The sequence below is a fragment of the Contarinia nasturtii genome, unplaced genomic scaffold (assembly GCF_009176525.2).
Source record: "Contarinia nasturtii isolate CC-2019 unplaced genomic scaffold, AAFC_CNas_1.1 Cnas_scaffold_187, whole genome shotgun sequence".
NCBI lineage: Eukaryota > Metazoa > Arthropoda > Insecta > Diptera > Cecidomyiidae > Contarinia > Contarinia nasturtii.
This window is the reverse complement of record NW_022197544.1, coordinates 6320972-6337525: the sequence shown is the minus strand read 5'-3', so window position 1 is coordinate 6337525 and position 16554 is coordinate 6320972. Positions and strand designations below refer to the sequence as shown.

General features: G+C 32.9%; 1 protein-coding gene across 4 annotated transcripts in view; it reads right to left on the bottom strand.

Moving 5' to 3' along the window:
- LOC116352385 (paired box protein Pax-5) overlaps positions 1-9512 on the bottom strand; it is a 61715-nt gene extending 52203 nt beyond the window's left edge. For all 4 annotated transcript variants that reach the window (XR_004202284.1, XM_031784932.1, XM_031784933.1 and 1 more), the window contains exon 1: positions 8210-9512. The gene's annotated coding sequence lies outside the window, so the exon portion shown is untranslated. The remainder of the gene's footprint in view (positions 1-8209) is intronic.
- Positions 9513-16554: the final 7042 nt, after the last annotated feature.

Here is a 16554-nt window from a genome sequence, read left to right as displayed (position 1 = left end):
GTTTGATTAAAATGAATGGTTTTGCATTCACAATTAAAAGAAACACATACAAACACAATTGCATTTCGTCTTTTGTATGCACCAGAGAAGCCATAAAATGTTGTAAACAAAACGTATTTTCATCGAGGTACTATTTTTCATTTTGAAATTTTATGGGTTGGGCAAAAAAAAATGCAATTGTTTTTGTTCCCAGAACTAGTAAGTCACATGGTCACCATTGAGTGACCGAAATTCTCGCATTATATTTTGATCGAATCGTTGTTTTATTTAAATAAATTTTCCGTAAGTGTTCTTCTGAAAATTAAATGAATGAAGTTTACAGTTGAACGCATAGTTTCCGTCGTGCGATACCTCCCGCTATAAAATTCACAACAACGCATAATACATGGCTGCTCATGGTTAGCAGCCAAACAAATCGATGTCTATACGCTATTTTTCCGCTCAACTGTTATCGTAACTTTTTATCAATCGTGCATTACACTCTCATGATTATAAAATGAATCTATCAATGGGCTCGCGCGGCATTGAACATTACCGACCAAAAAATTTCCCACATAAATTTATCCTTTTGCATGGTTTGTTGTTATTGCCATAGTCTCCCCCAAATCGTCGAACACTGAAAAACGCACACTTGAATTTCATAAAGAAGTTAATAATTCTCAACTGAATTTGTTACACCGTTCCTTCCGACTATAAAGACCTCGTCTTCCGTTATACATTTATAAATAAATGAATAAATTTTCTTGTTATTTTCGCCTCCAATATTTGTGTGTGTGTGTGTTCGTTGCATTTCTTGTTGTTTAATTTAAAACATTCAAACACACAACAGCTTTCCTATGTCTCTCCTGTAACGGTTTACGAAAAATATATTTATGCTATTAAAAACTATTATTTCATTGGTTGTTCATTTCCTACACATTTGGTGCATACACACCGCACTCATCATGAAAATTCCCGCGCATTGAATCTATACTAATTTATTCACTTGTCTAACCGTTTTTCCGATGTGTTGTGCCAACAACCACAATGACGATGTATATGTGTGAGCAAATGCTTAAGAGAACGCTCATATGTTGGGTCAGACAATGCGTATATGTGTGTAAGCGTATCCTTTTTAAGTTGCATGTCAATTAATTACAATGCTATGTGTTCTTTGTGTGTTTGTGTATGTGTTTTTTTATTATTGTACGCATTTACATTGGCGCTGCTTTTTTTTCCTCTTTTTTATCGTCTGTGCGCTCTTACTCGTGTCTTTTTTTCTATTTTCGAAATTCCATCAATTCAACTAACAGGTGTGTGTATGTAAATTTGTCAAATTTGGCTGGCATAATTCAATATTATGTGAATAGTTTTTTTTTCTGTTTCTTTTTGTTGTTGTTATTTCGTATCCTGGTTGGCAGTTCGCGTCACATCGTATATAATTTACATGCTTTTTGCATATTATAGCACATTAGTATTTTAAATATCTTATAATATGTAGGTAGTGAAATGTAAATAAATCGTACAAACATGAAACTTTGAATAATACAACGATAATGATTAAAATGGATACAACAAAAAAAGGTAACAACAACAACTTGGTGAATTGATAATTAAAAATATACAATTTTTTTTTTGGGTGCACAATATATACGGTGACGGATCCGACCAAATTTTCATGGGTTTTTGCCAAACCAATGATTCTCATACGAAACGAAACTTAATTTGACTGCTGATTGATGGCCAGTGTGTGTGTTTTTATCGGGATATATTCAACATTGAGTCTTTGGGTGAGTGTGAATGTTGGAGGGCGATAGATAACAATTTCAAATACAAGGAAATTTAATTTTAAATTTACATAATAATAGGATTTTTTATTCAGTTACATTTCTATTTCTCATGATAAAAAAATTCCCAAATTTCCCGTTTATTTACTATTTCAATTCTCTGACAATTTTTTTTTTTTCAAATGTTCAATGGGTTTTGATAAATTTTACTTCTCTGTTCTGTTTCTTTTTTGTCTCCATTTAAATTTCGTCATAGATTTTTATGCAATGCAAATTCATTTTATTGTATGCAACAATCACAACAAAATAAGCTTATTGCTTCGATAGAGAATAAACAACAAATGGGTATGATCACGATTGAATCACAAGTTTTTGTAACATAAAATATGATGTTGTGTAGCGTGAATACAAGAAGCGACAATTTGAACCGACGAATCTCTCGCCTTCTTATGTGTCGAATGTATTTTGCTTCTGTACAAAGCAAAAAGTATTATATTTAAGTATCTGCAGGCTATTTCGCTCTATAGCCATTACCATACCACAAAACTGTGTGCATATTCTAACATAGAAAATCAAAAAGCAACAACAAAAATACAATTGGATCGAAAAGTTGATAATATAATCAATGTCTAATTTATGAGAGAAGCATAACTGCATATGTTGGCGAAATGTTTCGATTGTTTAATTGCCAGTATGGTTTTTGCCGGGTCGAGAGTAGTTAGAAGTGTGCCTTAAAACAGTCCTTGATTATAATATTTTCTATATGCATTTGTTAAATATCTAAATCTTCTGAGCGGGGCACATTTCAGCGCATGCTTTTGTTTATTGCATTTATTTGCTGCAGATACGATAATAAAGTGTGTGTGTGTTTCTTTTCTCAACTTGTTCGTCTCTTGGCCGTTCTCTCTATCTCTCTCCCTCATAGCTTCAACGAACTTGTACACCAAGCGTGGCTATTTATTTTTGAAAATAGCTTTGGATTGCTATTATTATTACACTAGTTGATGTTCTTGTTATGCATTTTTATCGCACGAGCTATTTTGAGATGCACAGTTACATGTAAGCGTACATTTCATCTTTTTGGACACGTTAAGAGAAAAGAGAGAGAGCACAATGTTTCTACAATGAGTGCTATCTTTCGCTCTTTGTCTGTTTGTTATTATTATTATATTATTATTTTTGCATTGTTATGGGTGCAATTGTTTTGTGGGCCAGTTTTCAAAACTACCGCCAGCGAAAAAAAGAGCCGAGCATTTATACGACAGCGCATTAAAAGAGAGTTAGATAGAGATTCTAAGTGCACGTTTAACGATTTGAAGTAGCGGTTAGCAGATATATGGCTGGGTGAGTGGGTTAACCTAGCTTTGAACACGTGCATTTGAATCGGCTTTTCTTTCCGTTTTTTTTCTACTCTTCGCTTCGTCGTCAACGTTGTTGTATCTGAACTATGCGAAGCACGGCAACCAAAGGCAAGGAAGATGTAAGAATTTGCTCGTTTCATGTTATCAATTGATTTACATATTAATGTTATTATTATTATTGTAACGAGAGAGCATGTTCAAAATTAGGTTTTATTCATTGCTCGGTGCGATTGTAGCGACTGCTGAATGTTGCTCGCTCATATATCCACTTGTTTTATAGTCTCTCTTTTTACATTTGTTCGTTTCATTTATTTTGCATGACGAAACCCTTTTTTACTGACCATGCATCAGTTCTGGTGATACCATTAACTTTTGACTTTCGCGACCGCAACTCTTTTTTACTCTAAACTGACTCGCTTTCTTTCCTCTTTTATCTCTCTCTCTTTCTTTCTCTCTAAACCTCTTTCTTGCAATTTCTCGATTTATTTTGGTTGTAAATTTATTTTATGCTATACGATATTAATATGCACATGTTTTCCGCATTCGTGCCAATATTTTAGACAATTCAAATCGAATATTATATATATATATTTTGTTCCTATTTTAAAAATAAATACAAACATGAAATTGGTTTTTTTGTGAATATTCGATAACATTTTTGAAAATCTAAATGATTTCAATGCTTCGAGCGCCAAAAACTGTAAAGAAAACAAAATTTGAAGGTAAAGTTGAGAACATTTTTTTTTGCAGCAATATAACATGAAAACGTGTTATCAACTTTGACTGAACGAATTACAGCTCGAAATTGTTCCACTTTAAAAAAGGCGCTCAACTTTAGTGAATAAGTCATTGATCTCACAGTGTGTGTGTGTCTCGTTCTATCCCAATGTGATTAATTCAATGAAATAAACACCTGTTTATTACATAGTCAATTTTTATTTCTCTTCTCTCAATCATTACAATTATTGTATTTGAGCGAGTTTACGTCCCAAGGGATCAACTGATTATAATCAATACAAATAACAGTTGGCGGCAACAATTTTTGCGCCCAAGCGCATTCGTCTATACACAATTCAACATATCGAGACGATTAACAACGATTTCGGCGCTCCTGGATCTGTTCGGTTAGTGTACATTACACTGTAATTTTCATGATAGAATGAAGTAAAGGAAAGAATAGTTGACATGAATCGAAGTCAGTAGTACAGCGTTAACAACTTAACAGAAGAACTTCCGAACATTGGTTCAGCTGTTTGATATCGAAACATTTAAAAATTGACGTGATGACGATGAAATTGAACAGATCTAAATCACTCGTGTCCAATAATCCAATCTAAATCACTTTTAGTCCGATAATAATAATGCCATTTGTTGCATCTTTTTGGCTCAATATCAAATTATGTGCTACAATTTTTCTTGTGAAATCAAAATACTTCTAATAATCATTATCAAGGGATTTATATATTCTTGACGATTTACCGACACTTTGCAATACAATACAATCCAACATCGGAAGCATTAAGATTTCAATCAAACCGTTGCTTTTCCCTTCTATACTCATCTTCTCTTCTCATCAAAATTCCGATTTAAACCGATGTTGTTCGATCGCCTTAGATTCGATCAAACGATTGTAATTCAACATTTTACGACATAATGTCTCATTATTCGCCAAACAACAAATCGCTTTTTGTACATTGTTTTTTTTTATATTTGAAACACTCGCCACAAATGCGAGACACACAACAAATCTTCGCTGATATTACGATGTATATTGTGTGTTGGCTTGTCCATGTTTAAGCGAGAGCGAAAGGAAATAGAAACAAACAATGATTGTTAACATTTGAATTTGAACGTATAGATTCTGGTGTTTTTTTTATCGAGAGAAAAAAAGCAAGTTATTTAGATTTAATTTTCTTAGAAGAAGCCTTTTCTTCTCATTATACAACTTATTGTTTTAATACGAAAGTTATCGTAAATGATCGTCTCGTTTTCAGAGATATAATACAGTTGCCAATTGCATTAATTGGAATATATTTGAAGAAGTCACATGAGCAATATGTGATATTTTTCACTCAGAACTGTTTGAGTAAATAAGAGTCGGCAAAAATATCCAAGTGTAATATTAGATTTGATTTTGAGATATTTAATGGATTCGACCCAAATGATAAAGAATCGCATCTCATTTTGTATAAAATCTGGACTGTGTCGTGTGCCTCAGTGAGTCCCAATTCCTGCTCATAGTGTATATGGGTTATATTTCTGTTTCGATTCCCCTAGGTCTTACATGGGGTCATAGTTTGTACTGGTACCATTGATTCGGTGCCTTCTAACAGTGCTTACTGCTTAGAATGTTATTCAGGATCGATTATGGTTAAGGTTGACTTCCAGTTCTGTTGCAACAAATTTGTAAAACAACTGAAAAATCTCACTCAAAATGGGGTAAACCCAATACAAAATTAGATTCCTTACAAACAAAAAAACTAGCTCAATAATTGGAGCAAAAGTGGCGATCTCAAAAGGCAAAAAATGATCGACGGTGTAATTCGAATAAAAAAAAATCCATAACAACACAAAAACTATACTGTAAATAATATAGTATCTGAAATTGGGATCGAGTTTCGCACCCACCTCAGAACTTAGTGTTTTATAAACAAATATTGTGAGTGTATTGTGATTGAAACCAAAGGTCGACTGAAATCAAAGAAAAATTCAATACTGAAACATGTTTTAATTCTCGTTTTAAAAGCTTCTACCATTGGTTCTCAGCCATTTACTTATTCAAGGTGAAACAAATGTGTACAACGCAAAAAATGAGTATTTAGTCGACGCAATGCGCCGCGTACTGATTTACATAAAATTAAGTTGGAAATAAATAGCATTTTTGGTTGTTCATCATGTAGTGTGTGTGTGTTTTTTTGTTTGCTGCTGATTATCATTGTGTGTATATTTTTAACATTCAAAAAGTGTTTTGTATCCAGTAAATATTGTGTGTTTTCCGTTTCGTGCAGTTGCCAATCCAAAAATGAAGAAACGAATGAAAAAAAATTATAATGTATCATCCTCAAATGACTACATGTTGGAATGGGATCGAGAATGGCGTTGTTTCGATGTGTAAATATGATACCGTCCATTGGATTCGCATAAATTGACAAAAAAAAAAAAAAATTCAAAGTTTTTGGAATATCACGCTCATGCATGATTGTGTTTTATATACAATATATATCATCATGTGAACACATCGCAAAGCACACAAATATAAACTTCATTTCAAGACTGAAATTCTCTTTCATTCGCAATCTTCTATGTCTGAAGGTCTTTTCCGTGTGAATTTTTGACCATTAATCTGTTTTGTGTGTGTGTTTTTTTCTCCTTCATTTTTCGCCGTTTCGTTTTCGACAATTCAATGCTGGCACGATTTCTGATGCTTTTGTGCATAGCACTTGTGTGCTTGTGTCTTGGATTTTACATTTTTCCGTCATTTTAAATGTCTTCCGTTATTTTTGGAATTGGATTCACTTTTTTTCGCTTTAGTTTTAGTCGTTTTGATTGTACTTTTTTTGTATGTATAATAGATTGTTTGCTTCTGATCTTCTGTTTCAATGTCTTTTTCGGCCTCTTTTTGTTTTCACAATCACAGTTTTTGATTTGATCGTTCTAGCAAATTAACATTTTTTCGGCTCATAATACAAATCAACACAAAATATATATTCTCATTTTCGTTAACGTTCAAAAATTTAAATCTTTCGTTTTCAATTTCATTATGAAATCGAATCTTCAAAAAGATATGAAAACAAGAATCGCTTATTCCCAGCCAACAAAAAAGAGTCACAAACACACACATTGTAAAATAAAATATAGTTTTTTTCCCATTCAATCCGTTTCGTAGGCATCATTTTCAATGTTGGCGCGACGACGACATTCATTGTAGTCGACTGAAACAAAGATCTCTTTTGCATTTTTTTTATTTGGACGTGAGATCATTCGCCGACGCCGTCACACTTCACAATAACAAAATACGACATGAGCGCTGTCTGCGTAAAACTATCATTGCGTGCGCCACTTTAGACATGATAAAAACATTATAGTCAAGATTACTTTTAACACATTTTCGCAAAATATAATTTGAAACGATAGTTTCACTAAAATAATACCAAACGTATTCACGTATCCCCCCAAAAAGCCCGCATTTTCAACTATTTCCGTATATCGCCGAACACAATTTATTCAATCACATAGCAACTAATTTCAAATGCTATATCAAATAAATAACCATCAGAAGAATGCTTATGGAATGAGAACGTTGATGGAATGATCAGACTTTTGTCTTCCACTTCAAATAACAATAATAATTGTTGCGATCAACCGATTTTTGACTGAATAGCATGCATTTTACCCCAAGGAAATGTACAATTATTTCGACGGACTTAATCAGATCGCAAGGGTGTGTTTGACGCGTTAAATATATCAGGTGTGAATTCAATTGACTTAAATTGTTTCTGATTTATTTATTTATGACAATCAAATAGATTTGCACGCAACACACGATTCGAATCGAAAACGACCGTTTATGTCGAATGTTTTAAATCAAAATTCGTTGCATTTACGACTAAATTACCACAAAATAATATGCTAAATGATTCGAATTGCGTGAAAGACCGCCACCCTCTACACTCAAATGCACGTGATTCGATCGATAAAAAATATATACGTTGTTCATTATTGAATAAAAACGGCGGTGAAATAATTATCCCTTTTCACAAAATACTAACAATTTATTTTTCATGTTGTCCATTAAATTACATTTTCGCTCACCCCTGCACACGTGAACCACACATTCAATGCACAATTTCCGTAAACACTCTCGGAACCGAAAAGATATGAATTTTGAAAAAGTGTGACAATGTCACACCTATTTTCAGACAGAACATTTTTTTTCCCGGGTATGTGGATTACAGGTTGTGTGTGTGTGTGCCACAGGCTTAAATTAACTTTATGATCATTTTGTAAAGAAAAAAAAATGATTTCCTTTCTTTTTACACTATAAATTAATAGAATAGAATAGATGATTTCAAGAAATCTTACCAATTGAACGATTTACAAAACCAAACTGAAATCAAGTACAGGTTTACTATAATTGATCGATAATTCGAAGTTTATTTTTTTGTTTCCAGTGTGAACACGGTGGCAAATCGAATGACGTTCGTTTTTCTCGATCGAATTGGTATTTTAAATAATTTCCACATAAATTAATTGTTTCTTTTTTCTCGTTTGCTGGTTGTCCGCCGTTCTTTTGATGAACATTCACAAAACTACAAAATTAAAATACACACACGTTATGAGTAAATCAAATGTTTGTTCCTTTGAAACTTTGTCTTTGGCAGCAAATAAGAACAGCAGTAGGAATATTGTTGTTGCAAAATCTAATGTTTATCTAACCCGCAAAAAATGTGCTTGACTCAAGATGACTACTAATAAGTTCGTTGATGCGTGTAGAGTGAGAAAGGAAATGTTGATTTCACTGTGTTGAGTATGAAAATGTAACCGATTTGATCAGTTGACCCTTTAACATGAGTCATCGGTTGTAATTCTCCTCACAATCAAATATACTGTTGTGGTCACTTGTTATGCGCGCATATACGCATTTCAAAAACAAAAAATTTCAATTTTTCTATTTTGTTGATATTTGAATTTCTTTTGGTTGCTTTCTTTTTGCACTTATTTAATTGGTACAATTTGATGACATGCTTAAGTATTTTTTTATTTCGATTTCGATGTAAACCGACAGTAGAAATCTCATGAATTGCTTTAATCGATGTTTGTAGCATAAATCAGTCACTTGAGTCACTCCGTTTGTGTGTTTTTCTTTCTTGATGATAATTGAACTTTTATCGAGTTTGTAGATATATTTTTTTAAATATATTGTTGTGTCAGCCAATTTGATTTACTCACACGATCGATTTTCAATTTATTAAGTTTTTAACTCAATGTTTGTACTATTTCAGGTTAATTTTAAATTCTTTTGTCTTTTCTCGTTCAGCACTTCTCCAAAACCAATATTTAAAAAAAAAACACAAATTTGTCACAAACTTCAATCCAATAGAAATCAAGCAGTTGAAGCCGAAACCGAATTGTTTGCTTTTTTCACAATGAATCGCCTGTTCGGTGTAATAAATAAACTAAAATTTGTGGTTAGAAGAAAGGATACCCCAAAGCGAATAAAATGAATGAACAAACACACATGCGAATGGAAAATACTCGGGATATTTGTTGCAAAATCGCTCATTCAATGTATTAAATATCGCTTTCTTGCTTAAGCTTGGTGTTGTAACTGAATTTGACTACGATTGTAACGATCCGCTGAATGCGCGATCCGATGACAATGAGATCTCGAATAACACTGACATAAAACTTGAATGCTTTTCAGGTACGGTGAATATGAAGCGTACGGAATACAAAACAGTGTGTTTGAGGTATACAAAAAAAAAGAGAAGCAGACCAATACTTAAATAAAGCAGCAACAACAACAGTAACAACTGACGACCAAAAAACTACGACGAATGGCTCTAAGCACCAGCTAGAGAGCGAGAGCCTCTAAGCCAGTAAGAAAGCGTATATACAAACTACAAAAAAGCACACAGAAACAACACAACTGACGAACACACAGAGAAAGAAAGACTAAGCTAGGCAAAGAAACGGGCAGTAGCCGTTGTTACAACAACACCTTACTTCAATCATATTCACAACGTTTTGTTCTTCTTTCGCTGTGTGTGTGTTCGAGTAAAAAGAGATAGAGAGAGAGAAAAAAAAAAACAAGAATTGAAAAGTGTGCGGTCGATTTGGATGTGTATAATTTCATATGCTTTTTTTAATACTTTAATTCCAGTGTATTTCTTACTTAACAACAACCACTGCTCTCATGTCTCATACCACATGTGTGTACGTGTTGTCGACTTTTCGTTTTATCCATTCCCCGTGTATTTTCTTTGTGTGTCTAATGATTGCGCCTCTCTATTTGTTTTGATCACATTTTAGTGATGATGACAGATTTACTGGCTACCAAAGGCTATGATGCTTGTTCATCTTTGGAATTCAGCGTGAAATTCGATGAAATCAGGATGAGGCAAAGAGGATCTTTGATCTTAACAACCATACAAGTGGTTGTGTGAAAATTTACCCCCTTATTGCCATCGAAATATCCAGTCGCCGAAAATGACAATTTAAGGAATTATTGATACGCCCCATGAGCACCTTTTCTTTCATTTTACCTCGTGAATTATATGACAAAGTGGAGTTTTTTTAAATAATAGAAACAAAACTATATCAATATACCCTTTAAAATTGATTTAAATCAATCGTTTGTCACACAAAATATGGCATGATAAAAATATGATATAATCACTTATTATCGGGAGCTTAAATTACACGACTGATTTCAAAGTTAATTTTTCATACACTTTTTTAAAATCTTTCTTTTAAAAATAAAATCGTTATGGATGAGAGAAGCGTGTCGTGTTCAACACAAACATGCAAATAAAGGCTCTGACGTCAATTTTTTAAAGTTGCAAAGTAATAATAGCAGCAAATGCTGAAATAGTTTACAATTTCACCGTAATTGTAGCATGGCCACAAACTATTACACAATCATTCTCTTACTGTGAGTGCAACAAGCGGTGTATTTCTTACATGCTTCCACATTCCACTGTCGGTTGTTTAGTTCCGATCTCACCTACATATCGCGTCAATTTTCCATTTTAGCCTGCAAGCGTTGACACGAAATTAGTCAATATTTTCAACAGATTCTTTCTATAGATTTTTTTTCGACGCCCAATTGTTGTTTTTCGATAATATAGTGAAAATGCCATTTGCTCATGGGGTTTTTACACTTAATCAAGTACAAAACAAATATTTGAATCTATTTAACAAGCCACAACAAGCATCAAAATGTTGAGCATTTCTGTAATTACTTTAAGAATTCGCAAGATTTTTTAAATCCAATCTATTTGGGCAAACATGCAAAACAATCTTTTCGATTGAAATGAAGTTAACTTGGTCATTCGTGATGTGTGTAATTAAAGGATCGTCTATTCAGATATTCAGTTTGCTGATTCAGGCAACTTCAGTACAAGTAGATTAAATTGCTTCCGATGGTTAATTTTTGTTCTTAATTTCGTGTGGATGTCAAGAGAAACATATGTGTTAAGTAAGTATGAAATTCTCTTGCAATTTGCTTTTCACTTTTCTTCGACGGTTGGTATGATGTTTTAATCATTCGATTCGATCGTCTTCGTTGCAATACACATTTTCGTCTCGCTTGGCCCATATCCATGCTAAATCGTATATTCTAATTTTTCCTCTCACAATTTTTTTTTTTCGTAAGCTTGTAAAAATTGTAATACTCGTGATGGCCCGCGGCCGCATTCACTAAATCGTTTCTTTTACCATTTGTTACTCTTTTTTTTTGTTCGTTCATTGATAATTTCGATCGCGATATCGTTCAAGTCATATTGATGAAAAAGTAAATTTTGCTTGGTAAAAGAATTTCAAGTAAGTTATGACGATGGTGTACATTTTTGCCAAAAAAAAAAACAAGTCTGACGAAACTTTGGAAGTGAGTTTTTATACAATGGAAAAGTAAAAAAAAGAACAACAACAACAACGGCCACTTCACATTTCGTTGTTGATATTTGAAAACCCTCACGGAGAAATTTCGAGGTAGTCGCAATTTACGACGATCAACAAGCAATAAGTCAAAAATCAAATGAGATCAATAGTAATTGTTGAAACAAAAAATCAACCCAGTTACGTTAAATTACACAATACTTGTAAAATTGTGAGGCAAAGATCGATCGTACGGTAAGTGTTTTGTTTAAGTCGGAGATCTATTATGTATGTAAATTTAATTTTGGACCCTGTAGGAATTTATTTTTCGTTAAATTAACCTCTTAATAATTCGAAAATTAATCAGTTATCCCAATGAAATGGAAGGCTTTTAAAGAACAGAGGCAATAAGTCAACAAATGTGCATTCGCGAAACAAAATGCGATAATAGAAAATTGACCAAAAAAAAAAATACGAAAGTACAGCGTGATGTGATTACATCATTGCGCTTTATCTAGCGCATGATTACTCGCGTTTCTTCGTTTACTTTTTTTGAATTTTACGGATGTTGAATGAATGTTGGAAATGTTGATCGTCTTCGTCACATAAATCATTCATTTGGATGCACTTCGCGTTCATTGCTTGAGTGGACGTTAATTTGTGAACGATTTGATCGATTTTATTCACTTACTTAATTCATATTATCGCCTGGTTCGGAATATAGTGATTTTTTTTACTTTCAATTAATAAACCGTTTGTGATTTATGCTTTTGAGTTGGTTACAATTCAGTGTTTGGCTATTGAATGTTTGATCTGTTGCCCATTCTAATTAAGACGGATAATTACCGTTCGACTAGTACTGTTACTCTCGTTCTCCTCTCTCGGTGTTGGTCTCCTCAATATTTCTTTTCCATTTTCTCAACGAAGATCGCCTGTGACTGTCCATCAATTTTGTTTGCTTCATTTCCAAAATAAATAAAACATCATGCAACGGAATGTTTTGGAAAGATAGGCATTTACAAATAAAACATGATAAAACCGAGAATATAAGTCGGAAAGTAAATTGTAAATCATTTGTTGCATTTGTTCGATGTGTAAAATGTGCATATTTTTTTACATGTGGATTGTTGAATTCAACAGGTTGACGTGTATGCGTGTTTTGGTTTTTCTGTGTACCGATGCGATTAACTTTGATATGCCATTTCATTTTAAGTAGTCGAGTATTTTTTGTATTAGATCGGTTTCGTGTGCGCGATGTATTTTATTTGTTGTTTGTCGTGTGTGTTTCTTCCCTCTGTATGTGTCTGTTTATCATCATTATCATCGCCATCGAATGTGGTGTTTAATGTCGTTACCGTCTTAGTTCCGAATACGAATTCGTTCCATCTCTTGCCAACACACATATGACATCATTCGCGGCAAATAAAACGGTTGGCGCGCGGCCGCGTAAAGAGGACAAAGAAAGAGCAATAAAATAACATATGAATATATGTGGCGTGTGTATGATGTGTGTGCTTTGCCTCTGTCTCACGTACATACATGTCTTATTTTAAACAGAGGTATTCCGTTGCATGTGGGTTGTAGAACGATACATACACACACACACTCAATCAATCGTCATGTTTCTCTTTCCTCATTCTCTCTCTCCCCCTATATCACCATCTCACTCGCTCGACGTTGCCGTGCCTGCTTTGATGTTGTTGATTTGTATATATATATCGTTGGTGCCTTTTTTTCATTTCTGTTTATTTCGTGTGTTCATTATTATCTGTTGGTATTTTTCATTGTTGATTATTACGATTATTTTTAAATGCTTTCGGGCGGGTTCAACCTGTTTGATTCACCAATCCAAATGAGTCGTTCGTAGATTTATTATTCATATACATCACGCATAAGGTGGAGCTTTATGGAATGAACGAACAAAAAAAAATAAAAAATAATAATAACAATAAAATCAACAACTGCTTTGTGGAAATCACTGTGCGTTATGTACGCAAACAATTTTTTTGTTGTTGCTTATACTTATGATTTTTTTGTTGTTTGCTGCCGTTTTCTTAGCTTCAATCAATGTCTTTTTTTTGTTAACTCGATTGTTTGTTCTCCCCTTTTCTTCTGTACATTTTGTGTTGATCTATTCTTATTTTAATTTTGCACTATGTTCATGTTTAATCTCGATGTTGTGTGTAAGGTTTTTGCAGGCACAATATGCCAATACAAATTAACATCATATTAATAATTATTATTTAGCTAGCGCATTGTTTATCGATGTGTATTGCATTCGCTAGTTTTTTCTTTACTATTAATGAGTAAGCAACATATTGTTGCTACATAAACGTCATCACCGAATGATATCGAAAACATTATCTGTATATAGGTTTTTTTCTTCTTTTGAATTGATTTAGAATGAAAATCTTGGATTTATGTTATGTGCTGATTTAATTGCTCGCAATAGAAACGCTTCTTTTTATTTTATTAATTTTTTTTTGTAGCTCTTCGTTTAGAAATTCTTACGGTTTTTATGGTCGCCCGCTTTTTACGATCAACACACTCAATCGACGATTTGGATGAAGAAACACCACTATTTTATCATTTATCTCATCATTGAATAACCGTTGTTCTGGATTTAACACGAACATTTTTCTACTTACTTTGATCGAAACTTTTTGTGTAAGCCTATTTTTTTATTTAAATTTTTGAAATGATTTTTGATTGAATAAAAGTTTCGCTTTGTTGTAAATCAATTTTATTTATTTTTCAAATTGTATATTCTAGTCAGCATTTACAGTTGGTATGTATTTATTCAATTGAAGTTTACTTAAAAATTACTTAACATTTATTTACGATTTTCCATCCAATGTCGCTTCCGAATTTTATTTTTATTGCTAATTTTATCGTAATAAAATGGTTAATGTGTCACTATTCGGGATCCTTTTATTATTCATTGTCAAAATTGTCTATTTTAATATAGTTTTTGAATCATTAAAATGACGCGTTAAATTTTATCTTTTCTTTTTACTTAAATTGAAATCAACAATCAAAGAAATGGAAGAAAACAAATGGACAAAAGTAAAATGTAAAAAGAAATTCATTTCAAATTGCTCTAATAATAAAAAAAAACCTCTGTCTTTTCAAATTTGTATTGGCCAAACATTAAAAAGTATGTAATAATTTTACAATGTTGCTTTGAATTGTTCGTGACTACCGGAATGACAGCTTCAATTCGAATAAATGAGAAAGAAAAAAGTTATGAGTAAAATTTATTGGCTCATTCGTTATAATCTTCTCTGTGCACTGACGCATCGAGCAAAACCAATAAATTTAACAGGCCACGTTAATTAGCGGTGGTAAAATTGGCAGCCAGCACACAGACAAAAATAAAATGAAAGAAAGAAACGAACACAGTCTACATGAATCACTGATTCACCGCTAATTCAAAAGATTTCCAGATGACTGAAGCACATTGTTCGATACACAAAATGCAAATTAAACACACTAATTTATATGTGAAAGTAAATGTAATTAGACGGTCATTTTATTATTCAGTTGACGAACAATATGTTTGGTGTTTAATGCCAAAAAAAATATCATAAAATGTTGTACAATACCGTCTTAAGACCAAATTTTCGTTAAATTAGGATCACTTTTGATTCATCATGATTAAATTAATTCAAAAGCGGAAAAAAAATTGAAAACAGCAAAAGAAATAAAAATTGCAAATTGCCCGAATGAAATTAACCTTCTTCATCTGAATAAATTGTTGGTTGCATAAATAGTAGAAAAACAAGAAGCGAACAAAATTCTGATCATAATTTGTGCTAACGTGCTAGATCAATTCGTCTTCGACGAGCGCAGGACATGGAAACAATGAAACTATGCTAGAGCATTCATCGAAATAAAGTGAAAAAAAGAAAGTAAAAATGAGCAGTTGCGCGCAGGTGTATGCAACTTTCCACACAAACATCTTCGTTTTATTCCTTTATTTATTTCTTCGTTTTTTCTTCTTCTCCACTATCTCTTTCTCGCTCTCTTAAAACACAATTATTTTCGTGTTGTATTTCATTCGTTAGTTTATTTTTTTCCTCTTCTTGTTGTTTCTTTGACGCTTCACTTTGAGCAATCTATTCGTTGATCGCCAGACTAGAGTGAATATTCCAATTTTTCATGGCAAATAATGATGAGTTGGAAAAAATAAAAACCAACGACCAAAGGAAGAAAATGAATATATAAAATTAAAGCAACAACACTGAACGTACACAATAAAGGGAAATAACCGTCATATTGTTGCACTTGATGAAGAACTCATTATTCCCTTTCCGCAGTAATTTGCTTGGGGAAGGTTCGTTTTCCTTTAGAATCTTTATTAACGCTTACACGTAGAATGATTACCGTCAACCGATGAAACATGATGTACAAATAAAACAAACCAACAAATGCATTGTTCCTAAACACGACAAGAGAGAGAGAGAGAGGGAAAGATAGAAAATGAGTGAGCGCGCAAATGCCATGGACAACGACGTCACATGCGTGAAGGCACAATAATTCCTCTGAATTATTTCGCTTTTTTTGTGCCTCTCATTTTAGTTAAACAATGCACGTAAATGCATTCCCTTGCAATAAGTGCAACAAATACAAAAAAAAATTGGTTATCGCACTTGTTGCCATACAATACTTTTCTACTGGTATAAACACACATCAATTTTTTGCTCTTTCGTCACAGGATTTCGACCAATTCAATGGATAATTTTTGATGAGCGTTACATTTTTTTATTTTTTATTTTCAAAAAAAATGGGGACTTTTCATAATAAATCTTCCATTTTAAATGTCCTCA